The 12,417-nt window shown below is 45.6% G+C and overlaps 1 protein-coding gene across 2 annotated transcripts in view; it reads right to left on the reverse strand.

Moving 5' to 3' along the window:
- The window catches only part of LOC140391480 (uncharacterized), a 291,717-nt gene that overhangs the window by 99,760 nt on the left and 179,540 nt on the right, over positions 1 to 12,417 (reverse strand). The window lies entirely within an intron of this gene.

The following is a 12,417-nucleotide window of genomic DNA, read 5'->3' on the forward strand; positions in this document are numbered from 1 at the left end:
GAGGTAACAGAAAGGGTTGATCAGGGTCATGTGGTACTCAAAAGATGTTTGCAAACCAAAGAGAAAATGCTGGAAAATCTCAGCAGGTTTGGCAGCATCTGTAGGGAGAGAAAGAGCAAATATTTTGAGTCCAGATGACCTTTTGTCAAAGCTGTCAAAAGATGTTTGATACCGTGCTCCACAAAAGTTGTGGGCAAAGTTACAGCTCATGGAATAAAAGGGACAGTAGCAACTGAAATTGAGGACAGTACAGAACTTCAAAAGGACATAGGTTGGTGGAATGGACAGGCAAGTGGCAGATGTAATAGAAGAGAATCATAGAATTCCTACAGTGCAGAAAGAGGCAATTCGGCTCATCAAGTCTGCACTGAACCTTCGCAAGACCACCCTACCGAGACTCAATCCCCTTCCCTGGAACTCCAGCCTAAGGCTGCAGACAAGTGTGAAGTGATAGATGTCAGAGAGATAATATTAAATAAAGGATACATTTCTAAAAGAAGTGCAGGAGCAGAGGGGCCTGGATATATATGTGCATAAATCATTGAGGGTGGCAGGACAGTTTAAGAGCTGATTAATAAAGCATTTGGAATAAAGCGTGCAAAAAAGACTTGCGAGATTGGGAAACTTCCGTTCTGTAGAAAGAAATTGGGACTGTTCTCCTCGAAGAGCAGTTTGAGAGGAGGTTTGACAATTATGAGGGGCCTGGATAGAGAGAAACTGTTCCCATTGGTGGAAGGATTGAGAATCCAAGGGCACAGATTTGAGGTAATTGACAAAAAAGAAGCAATGGTGACATTAGGAAAAAAGTTTTTCTGAGTTTGAACTTTGATCACAACAGAAGCAATGGTGACATGAGGAAAAACACTTTATGCAGAAAGTGGTTAGGATCTGGAATGCACTGCCTGAGGGCGTGGTGGAGACTGGTTTGCAGAATGAGGGGTTAGGGTCTGGAATGCACTGCCTGAGGGCGTGGTGGAGACTGGTTTGCAGAATGAGGGGTTAGGGTCTGGAATGCACTGCCTGAGGGCGTGGTGGAGACTGGTTTGCAGAATGAGGGGTTAGGGTCTGGAATGCACTGCCTGAGGGCGTGGTGGAGACTGGTTTGCAGAATGAGGGGTTAGGGTCTGGAATGCACTGCCTGAGGGCGTGGTGGAGGCAGTTTCAATTGAATCTTTCAAATTGGAATTGGATCAATATCTGAACGGAAAGAATTGAAGGAGACGAGGAAAATGACAGGGGCGACACAAGGTGAATTGTTTCTTCAGAGCTAATCTGAAATTAATGAAATGTTTGATTCAATTGACAACTACCAATGAGAACAGTCATTTATTTTTACGGTACTTTATTTTCATAGAATCATCGAATCCCTATAGTGCAAAATGAGGCTATTCAGCCGATCGTGTCTGCACCAATCGTTGCAACGAGTACCCTACCCAGGCCTATGTCCCCCCCTATCCCATAGTCTAGTAACCCTACCTGAAGTTTTGGATACTGAGGGGCAATTTACCATGGCCAATCAAATTTTGGGGTCATTTTTCAGCACCATGTCGGTGATCCTGCATGTGGATTTGGAGCCCAGTCCCCTGGGGGCCATATTCGGGGTGTCAGACCTGTTGGAGTTGCAGGCGGTAATTGGGGCAGATGTTTTAGCCTTTGCCTCGATGGTGACTCGCAGGCGTGTTCTGTTGGAGTGGAGGTAAGCTTCTCCACCCAGTGACTCGGCATGGCTGGGGATCTCATGGAGTTCTTACGTCTTGTGAAGGTGAAATTTACGCTAAGGGAGGCAAATGAGGGGTTACACAAGAGATGGAGTTTGTTTATTTAGCATTTTGGAGAACAAGTTACCATCAAATGTTAATGGGGGGGGGGGGGGGGCGGGGGGTTGGTGCAGGGCTTATTGTATTTGGGGATGTCATGTTTTTGTTTTGTTTGTAAAATGTTAAATGCTAAAAATTCTAATGAAAATACTTTTCAAAAATTAACATGGCAAATCCACCCACTTGCACTTCTTTGGACTGTGGGAGGAAGCTGGAGCACCTGGAGGAAACCCACACAGATATGGAGAGAACATGTAAATTCCACACAGTCACCCAAGGCAGGAATTGAATCCAGGTCCCTGGCGCTGTGAGGCAGCATTGCTACCCACTGTGCCACCATGCCAGCCTAGACTCCAGAAGCAACTGACCAATCAACAACAATAATGTATATTTAGAAAGTGCCATTAATGTAATGAGATATCCCAAGAGTTTCACAGGAACATTATAAAACAAAGTTAACATTGAACCACATAAGGAAAGATTAGGTGAGGTGACAAAAGCTCGGTCAAAGTGATGGGTTTCCTAAAGTAGCAGAGATGTGGAGGAACAGATTGGGAAACAGATTTTGGAAAGGTGCAGAAGTCACAGGGTAGTAGTCATGGGTGACTTTAACTTCCCAAATATTGAGTGGAAATTCTTTAGATCAAATAGTTTGGATGGGGTGGTGTTTGTGCAGTGTGTCCAGGAAGCTTTTCTAACACAGTATGTAGATTGTCCGACCAGAGGAGGGGCAATATTGGATTTAGTACTTGGTAATGAACCAGGGCAAGTGATAGATTTGTTAGTGGGGGAGCATTTTGGAGATAGTGACCACAATTCTGTGACTTTCACTTTAGTAATGGAGAGGGATAGGTGCGTGCAACAGGGCAAGGTTTACAATTGGGGGAAGGGTAAATACGATGTTGTCAGACAAGAATTGAAGTGCATAAGTTGGGAACATAGGCTGTCAGGGAAGGACACAAGTGAAATGTGGAACTTGTTCAAGGAACAGGTACTACGTGTCCTTGATATGTATGTCCCTGTCAGGCAGGGAAGAGATGGTCGAGTGAGGGAACCATGGTTGACAAGAGAGGTTGAATGTCTTGTTAAGAGGAAAAAGGAGACTTATGTAAGGCTGAGGAAACAAGGTTCAGACAGGGCATTGGAGGGATACAAGATAGCCAGGAGGGAACTGAAGAAAGGGATTAGGAGAGCTAAGAGAGGGCATGAACAATCTTTGGCGGGTAGGATCAAGGAAAACCCCAAGGCCTTTTACACATATGTGAGAAATATGAGAATGAGAATGGATTGGCCATGATAAATTGCCCTTAATGTCCAAAATTGCCCTTGGTGTTGGGTGGAGGTGTTGAGTTTGGGTAGGGTGCTCTTTCCAGGAGCCGGTGCAGACTCAAAGGGCCGAATGGCCTCCTTCTGCACTGTAAATTCAATGATAATCCATGATCAATCTAGGACAAAGGTTCGGCACAACATCGTGGGCCGAAGGGCCTGTTCTGTGCTGTATTTTCTATGTATTTTCTAAAGGGGGAAAGTGAGGTCGAGTGGGGAAAGATGTTGGGATGGAATTCCAGAGCTTTGGACCCAGGTTCCTTCCTCTGGCTGGGGGGGCGGAGGGGGCGGGGGTCTAATATCGGGAGCACAATCTCAGGATAATGAGCCAATCATTTAAGAATGAGCTGAGGAGGAATTTCTTCACTTAGAGGGGCTGTGGTTTATTTGGGATTTCCAAAACCCATTTGATAAGATTCCAATTAAAGGTTAATACACAAGACAAGAGCTCATTGTGTTGGGGGGTAATATATATATAGAAGATTAGATAACTAATAGTAAACAGAGAGTTGGGATAAATGGCCCATTTTCAGGTTGGCAAACTAATTAGTGAAATGCCACAGGGATCAGTGTTGGGGCCACAACTATTTCTGATCTATGTTAATGACGTGGATTACGGGACATTGTGCATTGCACTTGTGTGCTGATGAAACAATGATAACGAGGAAAGCAAGTTGTGAGGAGGAGGCAAAGTGTCCACAAAGGGAAGCAGATTGGTTAAGTGAGTGGATAAAAAATTGGCAGATGAACATTGGAAAATGTGGGTTGTCCACTTTGGGGGGAGGAATAGAAAAGTAGAAGATTATTTGAATGGAGACTGCAGAATACTGCAGTACAGAGGAATCTGGGTGTCCTTGTATGTGAATCATAAAATGTTAGCATGCATCAACATCAAATAATTAGGAAGGCAAATGGAATGTTTTTATTGCAAGGGGGATGGAATATAAAAGTCAGGAATTCTTGCTGTAACTGGGCAGGGTATTGGTGAGAGCAAGTCGAAAAAATTGCAATGTCGTTTTGGTTTCCTTAAAGAAGGCATCTGAGGCAGTTCAGAGAAGGTTGACAAAGTTGATTCCTGGGATGAAGGGGCTGTCCTTTGAGGAAAGGTTCAGCAGGTTGGGTAGATATTCATAGAGGTTTAGAAGAATGAGAGGCGATCTTATTAAAATAATAAGATTCTGAAGGGGTTAACAGGGTGGAGAGGATGTTTCCCTTCATTCTAGAATCTAGAACTAGGGTGTAAAGTTCCAAAATAAGGGGTCTCCCATTTCAGCGGCGATGAAGAAGAATTTCCTCTCTCAGAGGATTTTTAATCTTTGGACTTCCCTTCCATAGAGAGCAGTTGGGCTGGGTCATTGAACACATTCAAGGCTGAGTAAGATGTTTTTATCTATGAGGGAGTTAAGGTTTATGGGCAGGAATGCGGAGTTAAGGTCACAATCAGATCAGCCATGATGTTTTTGAGTGGCGGAGGAGGCTCGATGGGCCAAATGGCCCACTCCTGCTCCCACTTCTCATGTTTTGGGAAGTTGTGCTTGGAATCCGAGGGGATAGGAGAGGTGCTAAATGAATATTTTTCATCAGTATTCACACAGGAAAAAGACAATGTTGTCGAGGAGAATACTGAGATTCAGGCTACGAGACTAGAAGGGCTTGAGGTTCATAAGGAGGAGGTGTTAGCAATTCTGGAAAGTGTGAAAATAGATAAGTCCCCTGGGCCGGATGCGATTTATCCTAGGATTCTCCGGGAAGCTAGGGAGGAGATTGCTGAGCCTTTGGCTTTGATCTTTAAGTCATCTTTGTCTACAGGAATAGTGCGAGAAGACTGGAGGATAGCAAATGTTGTCCCCTTGTTCAAGAAGGGGAGTAGAGACAACCCCGGTAACGATAGACCAGTGAGCCTTACTTCTGTTGTGGGCAAAATCTTGGAAAGGTTTATCAGAGATAGGGTGTCTAATCATCTGGAAAGGAATAATTTGATTAGAGATAGTCAACACGGTTTTGTGAAGGGTAGGTCGTGCCTCACAAACCTTATTGAGTTCTTTGAGAAGGTGACCAAACAGGTGGATGAGGGCAAAGCAGTTGATGTGGTGTATATGGATTTCAGTAAAGCGTTTGATAAGGTTCCCCACGGTAGGCTACTGCAGAAAATACAGAGGCATGGGATTCAGGGAGATTTAGCAGTTTGGATTAGAAATTGGCTAGCTGGAAGAAGACAAAGGGTGGTGGTTGATGGGAAGTGTTCAGACTGGAGTCCAGTTACTAGTGGTGTACCACAAGGATCTGTTTTGGGGCCAGTGCTGTTTGTCATTTTTATAAGTGACCTGGAGGAGGTCGTAGAAGGATGGGTGAGTAAATTTGCAGATGACACTAAAGTCGGTGGAGTTGTGGACAGTGCGGAAGGATGTTACAAGTTACAGAGGGACATAGAAAAGCTGCAGCGCTGGGCTGAGAGGTGGCAAATGGAGTTTAATGCAGAAAAGTGTGAGGTGATTCTTTTTGGAAGGAATAACAGGAAGACAGAGTACTGGGCTAATGGTAAGATTCTTGGCAGTGTGGATGAGCAGAGCGATCTAGGTGTCCATGTACATAGATCCCTGAAAGTTTTCACCCAGGTTGAGAGGGTTGTTAAGAAGGCGTACGGTGTGCTAGCTTTTATTGGTAGAGGGATTGAGTTTCGGAGCCATGAGGTCATGTTGCAGCTGTACAAAACTCTGGTGCGGCCGCATTTGGAGTATTGCGTGCAGTTCTGGTCGCCGCATTATAGGAAGGATGTGGAAGCATTGGAGATTTACCAGAATGTTGCCTGGTATGGAGGGAAGATCTTATGAGGAAAGGCTGAGGGACTTGAGGCTGTTTTCGTTAGAGAGAAGAAGGTTAAGAGGTGACTTAATTGAGGCATACAAGATGATCAGAGGATTGGATAGGGTGGACAGTGAGAGCCTTTTTCCTCGGATGGTGATGTCTAGCACGAGGGGACATAGCTTTAAATTGAGGGGAGATAGATACAGATGTCAGAGGTAGGTTCTTTACTCAGAGAGTAGTAAGGGTGTGGAATGCTCTGCCTGCAACAGTAGTGGACTCGCCAACACTAAGGGTATTCAAATGGTCATTGGATAGACATATGGACGATAAGGGAATAGTGTAGATGGGCTTTAGAGTGGTTTCACAGGTCGGCGCAACATCGAGGGCCGAAGGGCCTGTACTGCGCTGTAATGTTCTATGTTCTATGTTTTACGTGTCTGTGTTGTGAATCTTTGGAATTCTCTATCCCAGAGGGTTGTGCTCCATCATTGAAAATGTTTAATGATGAGATTGACAGATTTTTGGTCTTTCAGGGAATCAAGGGCTATGGGGAGTGGGCAGGCAAATGGGATTGATGTAAATGATCAGGCATGATTGTATTGAATTGCAGGATGAGCTCAAGGGGCCGTATGGTCGGCCCCTGTAACCATTTCTTATGTTCTGATGAGATACAAGTTTTGAATGCGATAGGTATTCAGTACGCTCAGCAGGCTTTGGTGGCCCATTATATGGCCAGTTGGCAAGTGATGCGCAGAGAGGGTTGAAGCTATTGTATTACCAGCCTGATGTCTGTGTTATGCTATCTCCTGCTCAGCTACAATAGGTTTATATTCTGTTATCAGGCCATGTGCAGCACTTCATATAAACCTGGGCAAAGCGGATTTGACTGTGCCCCTGGGAGTTGGGAGACTCAGAAACAGGAGCTCGAAAACACATTACAAGAATTTTAGTATATGTTGTGGGGAGGGAGGTGGTGGGTGGTTAACCACAGACACTGACAGATCCAGGATTGAGGGTAACTGCCCCTGAATATTGATAAATTGACTGTCCCGTATCCAGGAAAAGGCCAGGAAAGTGCAAATAGAGCATCTGCTTCTCTGACCGGGGCAAGCTACATTGACAGTGGCCAGGATGTAGGCAAAGCTGATCAACAATGGTGAGCGGATCAAGAGCTTTCATCTTCTGCCAAATGATTTACAAAAGCAGCAAGCTTAACTTACGCAGACCTGCTGCCAGAGAGAATACATTGGCAAGAGCGGCGGTGCATCGTATTCAACGTAGTACAGCATCTAGCGGAGTTTGGCTGTGAAACATGGTGTATAATTCAGATGTACCTGGTCATGCTGTGTACCATACAGTTATTTCTGGACACAGCACACAATGCAGCTGTAGCCAGGCACATAGAGGACAATATGGTGGCACCCTGGGAGCCATCAAATAATATGGGTGGACCCATGGCGCAGTGAATAATACAGCTGACCCTGGGGGCACAGTAGTACTGATGATACCGATGACTGTATCCTCATATCACCCAGAGTGTGGCCTTCAAAGGATCAATGGCTGTTTTCAAAAGTTACTGATGACAATTAGTTAACCATCAGTTGAAGGAAGACAGAGACAAATCACCAAAAATCTCTGACTACAGCCCACTTACTATAACTATCAATGACACACCCCTGCAGACACCAGATAACTTAACCCATCTCAGAAGCATCATCTCCAGAAATATCTGCATTGGAGGCAAAGTTGAAAATATAATTGCCAGAGAACCTCAGAATTTGCCCATTTGCATAAGAGACTTTGGAGGAAATTAGGTAATAAATTTACCTAATTTAGGTAATAAAACTTGATGTGCACAAAGTTGTGGTAATATCTACGTTCATATTTACCTGTGAGACATGCCCGACAAACTCCAGACATATTAAACAGGTTCCACATGAGGAGCATTTGGACCATCAGGTGCATCAACCGGGAGGATGAAGTGCCCACTACTGAGGCACTTCAAAGAACAGAAATATCAGGAATTAAAACACTCATCATCGGAACTCAGTTCAAATGGAGTGGACATGGAGTATGATTGACAATAAAATTCCTAAAATGGCCATGTATTCACAACTTAAACTTGGACTCCGCTTGCAAGGTAGGCTGAGATTAAGCTTCAAAGACTCCTTGAATGCAAACCTCAGGAAATTGACATTCCCATCACTGATTGGAAAACAATTGCATAAGAAATGGACTCAAACTCAGGTCGTGTCATTGTTGTTTCCATCAAACAGCAAAGAGAGGGGTGATCCTGGACTTAATTTTAGGTAATGAAGCAGGACAAGTGGTTGGAGTATCAGTGGGGGAGCTTTTTGCAGACAGTGATCATAACTCAGTTAGATTCAAGGTTATTACGGAAAAGGGCAAGGATGGGTCTGAGATCAAAGTTCTAAACTGGAGGAGGGCCAATTTTAATAAGATCAGATATGATTTGGCCAGAGTGGACTGGGAGCGGACACTTTTAGCTAAATCTGTGACAGAACAGTGGGACACATTCAATCAGGAAATAGGGAGAGTACACGGCCAACATGTTCCAGTCAAGAAAAGGGTGGTACCAGCAAATTCAGTTAACCCTGGATATTGAGGGACATACAGCGTTGGATAAGGAGGCTTATGGCAGATATCGAGGGCTCAAAACAGCAGAAGCCCTAGAGGTGTATAGAATGTGCAAGAGGGAACTTAAAAAGGAAATTAGAAGAACAAAAAGGGGACATGAAGGGATACTAGCAGGTAACCTAAAGGACAGTCCTAAATTGTTTTTCAACATTAAGGGTAAAAGGATAACTAGGGAAAGAGCCGGGCCCATTAACGACCGCAGGGGTAATTTGTGTGTGTAGCCGCTGGATGTAGGTAGGATTCTAAATGAATACTTTGTGTCAGTGTTCACTCATGAGAAGGACAGTGTGGGTATAGAAATCAGGGAGAAGGACTGTAATAAAATTAAAAAGATTAACATAGACAGAGAGGAGGTTCTGAGTTGTCAGGCAGGCTTAAAAGTAGATAAGTATCCAGGGCCGAAAACCTGCCTCCCTAACCCAGGCTGGTCCTATTCGAGACTCCAGACCCAAAGCAATATGTTGTTGATTCTTATCTGCCCTCTGAAATGGCTCAGCATACCATTCACTTAAATCAAATTGCTAGAGAAAAGATAAATAAGAATAAAACAAGGTGGAGCAACAAGCATTACCATTGGCACAAGAAATGATCGAAGACCCTGCCTCATCAACCCTGCAAAGCCCTTCTGACTAATGCGAGGGTGTGCAGTTATGATATTACATATTTTTAAAAATGTTTAAATGTTACATTTTTTAAAATCCCTTGGATTGAGTTTAAAGGCTTTTTGAAAATGGCATAAAACTACCGAACAGAATTGTGCATTCCAGACTGTGCCTCCTCGTCCAAGAGGACAAAAGTCAATCCTTAATTTAATACTGGTTCACTGTCATGTCCAGGAAATAACAAAGTTTTGTTGACCCCTCATTATAAGAATGTAAATTGTGCTTTGGCCAAAAGCTAAGAGTGACAAGTGGGAGGACTGTTTAAAGTGACAACGCCTTATTTGGGGGATGACTTGCCATTTTGTACATGCCTTCAGCAAAAAAGCATTATAAAGGGCAGGAAAAAGTCAGATCCACAGAGACCCAACTTGAAAAGACTTCAGTACAGGGATAAACAGGTAGATATCTAAAAACAGCTGCATGTCCACCTGTAATGCAGCTCGGTAGCTAGAAGTGCCTTGACTGCAGAACGGAAATAAAGAACCTTCGCTCATCCCTGTGAATTCTGACTCCACCGACTAAGCTCACCTCGTAAAGAAACCGCTGGCAGTTCAACAGTGGAAGCCATCGCTGCTGCAGAGACAACTCTACAACCGCAAACTTTTCACTTCAGACAACACAACACATTGACATCAGGAAATACGGACTAATTTGATTTATATTTATAAGTATCATTTTATCTTCATTCATAACTAATATCTCTGTGTGTGCGTTGGTACAGACCTGTCCCACCCTTTGATATGGGAGCCACGTTGCAAAGTTTTGCTCACTCAGGGGCCAATGAACAAATTTCAGAAAAGTGAAGTTTGACACAATATAAAAGCATGATTTAAAAAACTGAGATATGAAAACTTGCTGAACAAAAAAATATGAGTAATAAATATCGCTGAAAGTTAGAGTGTGTGTGCGTCCAGTTCATTCCCAGGATCAGAGTGCTCTTTCACTCACTCTGCGAATGGACGGTGGTTTGGGGGTGAGGGGGAATAAGCACCTTGAGATGAGGAGTAAGCCAGAATTATAGACATACTCTTCCCCACCACAGACTCCCTCTTTCTCCCCTCTCTACTACCTCTAACATTCTCTTTTTTAAAAAATGTATTTTATTACAAACATGTATCAAAGCAGGTTACAGCGAACAAACACCCCGGGAAACATACTTCCCAACAATCAACTATACAGTCTGCACAGACTTTTCCCCTTTGTCAACCCCCCTCCCCCGCGACGAACAGCCCCTCAAACACGGCCACAAACATCCCCCACCTTTTCTCAAACCCCCCTGAAGAGCCCCTTAACTCATACTTTATCTTCACTATTCGCAGGAAGTCATACAGGTCACCCAACCAAGCTGCTACCCCCGGTGGCGATGCCGACCGCCACTCCAGCAATATGCAATCAGAGAGGCGAAGGCCACGACATCAGCCTTCCTCCTCTCTATGAGCTCCGGCTTCTCTGAAACCCCAAATATCGCCACCAAAGGGTCCGGGTCCACCTCCTCCTCCACTATCCTGGCTAAGACCGCGAACACTCCCGCCCAGAATCTACCCAATTTTTCACAACCCAAAAATATGTGCGCATGATTCGCTGGCCCCCGCCCACACCTCTCACACTCATCTGCTACCCCCTGAAAGAACCCACTCATTCTCGCCTGAGTCATATGCAGCCTGTGCATCACCTTAAACTGTATCAGGCTCATCCTTGCACAAGAGGAGGTCCCGTTTACCCTACGCAGCGCCTCACTTTGTCTATGTCTAGGTGTGTCCCCAGGATGCACATCCGAGGTGGAAACAGCTGCTGTTTTCCGCGCCATGTGGCCATTGATGTCCTCTGGAGGTCTGGAGCCAGAGGACCCTGGCTGACTTACTGGTATCACTGGCATCACCGTGCTACCCTGTTCTGTCCGCTGCCCTTGAGATGCGCTGGTGTCAGGAGGGGAGGGATTTGGGAGAATGGAGACCGCCACAATAACCTTGTGAAAAGCCCCCTGTTGGCGTTCGGTGCTTCCTCCTCCCTGACGGTGCCCGTAGGGCCCTGGGGTCCCCATGGGACGGAGGGGCAGCTGGAGTGAGCTCCAGAGGCTTCTGAGTCACCTGGTTCTGCCAGTCCTGCCGGCTCCCCATTGTCTGCACCATGGTGATGCCCTTCGGTGACTGGGCCGTTCTCTGGTGTGTCCCAGAAATATCCATCCGCATCTCTCAGTGACTGGGCCATGATGTCGATGCTCTCAACCATGGTGGTCACAGACTGAGCCATGCCTTGGACACCACCACTCAAAAATTTGTGTTCCAGGCTTTTCACTGCGTTCGCCACCCTGGCAGTGTTGGTCTCGGTGCCACGCACGGTCGGCACCATCTTCTGCGACTGAAGCCTTTTGGACTCCTCCAATCGGCTATACAGTCACTGGAATGTACCTGACATCCCTTCATGAATGTCATGGCTGTGTCCTTGCAGCTCTGGGACAACCTTGTCCAGAGGGTCAGCATCTGACTGGGATCCAGCTGAATCCTGGGCTCCGACTGCGGTTTCCCCTGAATGTTCCTGCCTCGACCTGATGAGCATCAACAACTGTGTGGTGCTCACCAGATTGTACCCCAGATCCTGTCCAGTGATGCCGCCCACCGAGGTGTGTGTCTGCGCTGGTGGGAGGTACAGGTGATAGCTGTGATGCCTCAATAGGGTGGTCTCCCAAGAGCTCTCCTCCAAGGGGCTCTCTTGGGTGGGGCAGCGACTCAGGGTGGCCTGGCCCCATCAGATGGAGATCCTGCGATACAATGGTCAGTGAGAGAGAAGGAGCATTTTGTCTGAAATGAATAACTCACTTGAGAGTCAGGTCACCTGGGTGAAGGGGCAATGAATCCTCACCTCTCTGGCTCAGGCTGACCTCGCAGTCGGTGACTGCTTTCTCCTCGGACAACTTCACAATTTCCAGGGCACAATCCCCATCGGGTGTGAGGAATTTAATCTCTGGGATTCCTCCCCAGTCTTGGCCCTTTCCCGTTTATTATGGGCTATCTTCTCCTGTGGGGACAAAGAGAGGGCTTTGTGAGTCGCATGATTGATGGGTCAGATCAGTCACCGATGGGGCTGATGACAGAATTTGTGTTCTAAATGATTTGATGAAAGAATAGGAATAATATTCATGGTATTTCTGA

The sequence above is a fragment of the Scyliorhinus torazame genome, chromosome 15 (genome assembly GCF_047496885.1).
Source record: "Scyliorhinus torazame isolate Kashiwa2021f chromosome 15, sScyTor2.1, whole genome shotgun sequence".
Taxonomy (NCBI): Eukaryota; Metazoa; Chordata; class Chondrichthyes; order Carcharhiniformes; family Scyliorhinidae; genus Scyliorhinus; species Scyliorhinus torazame.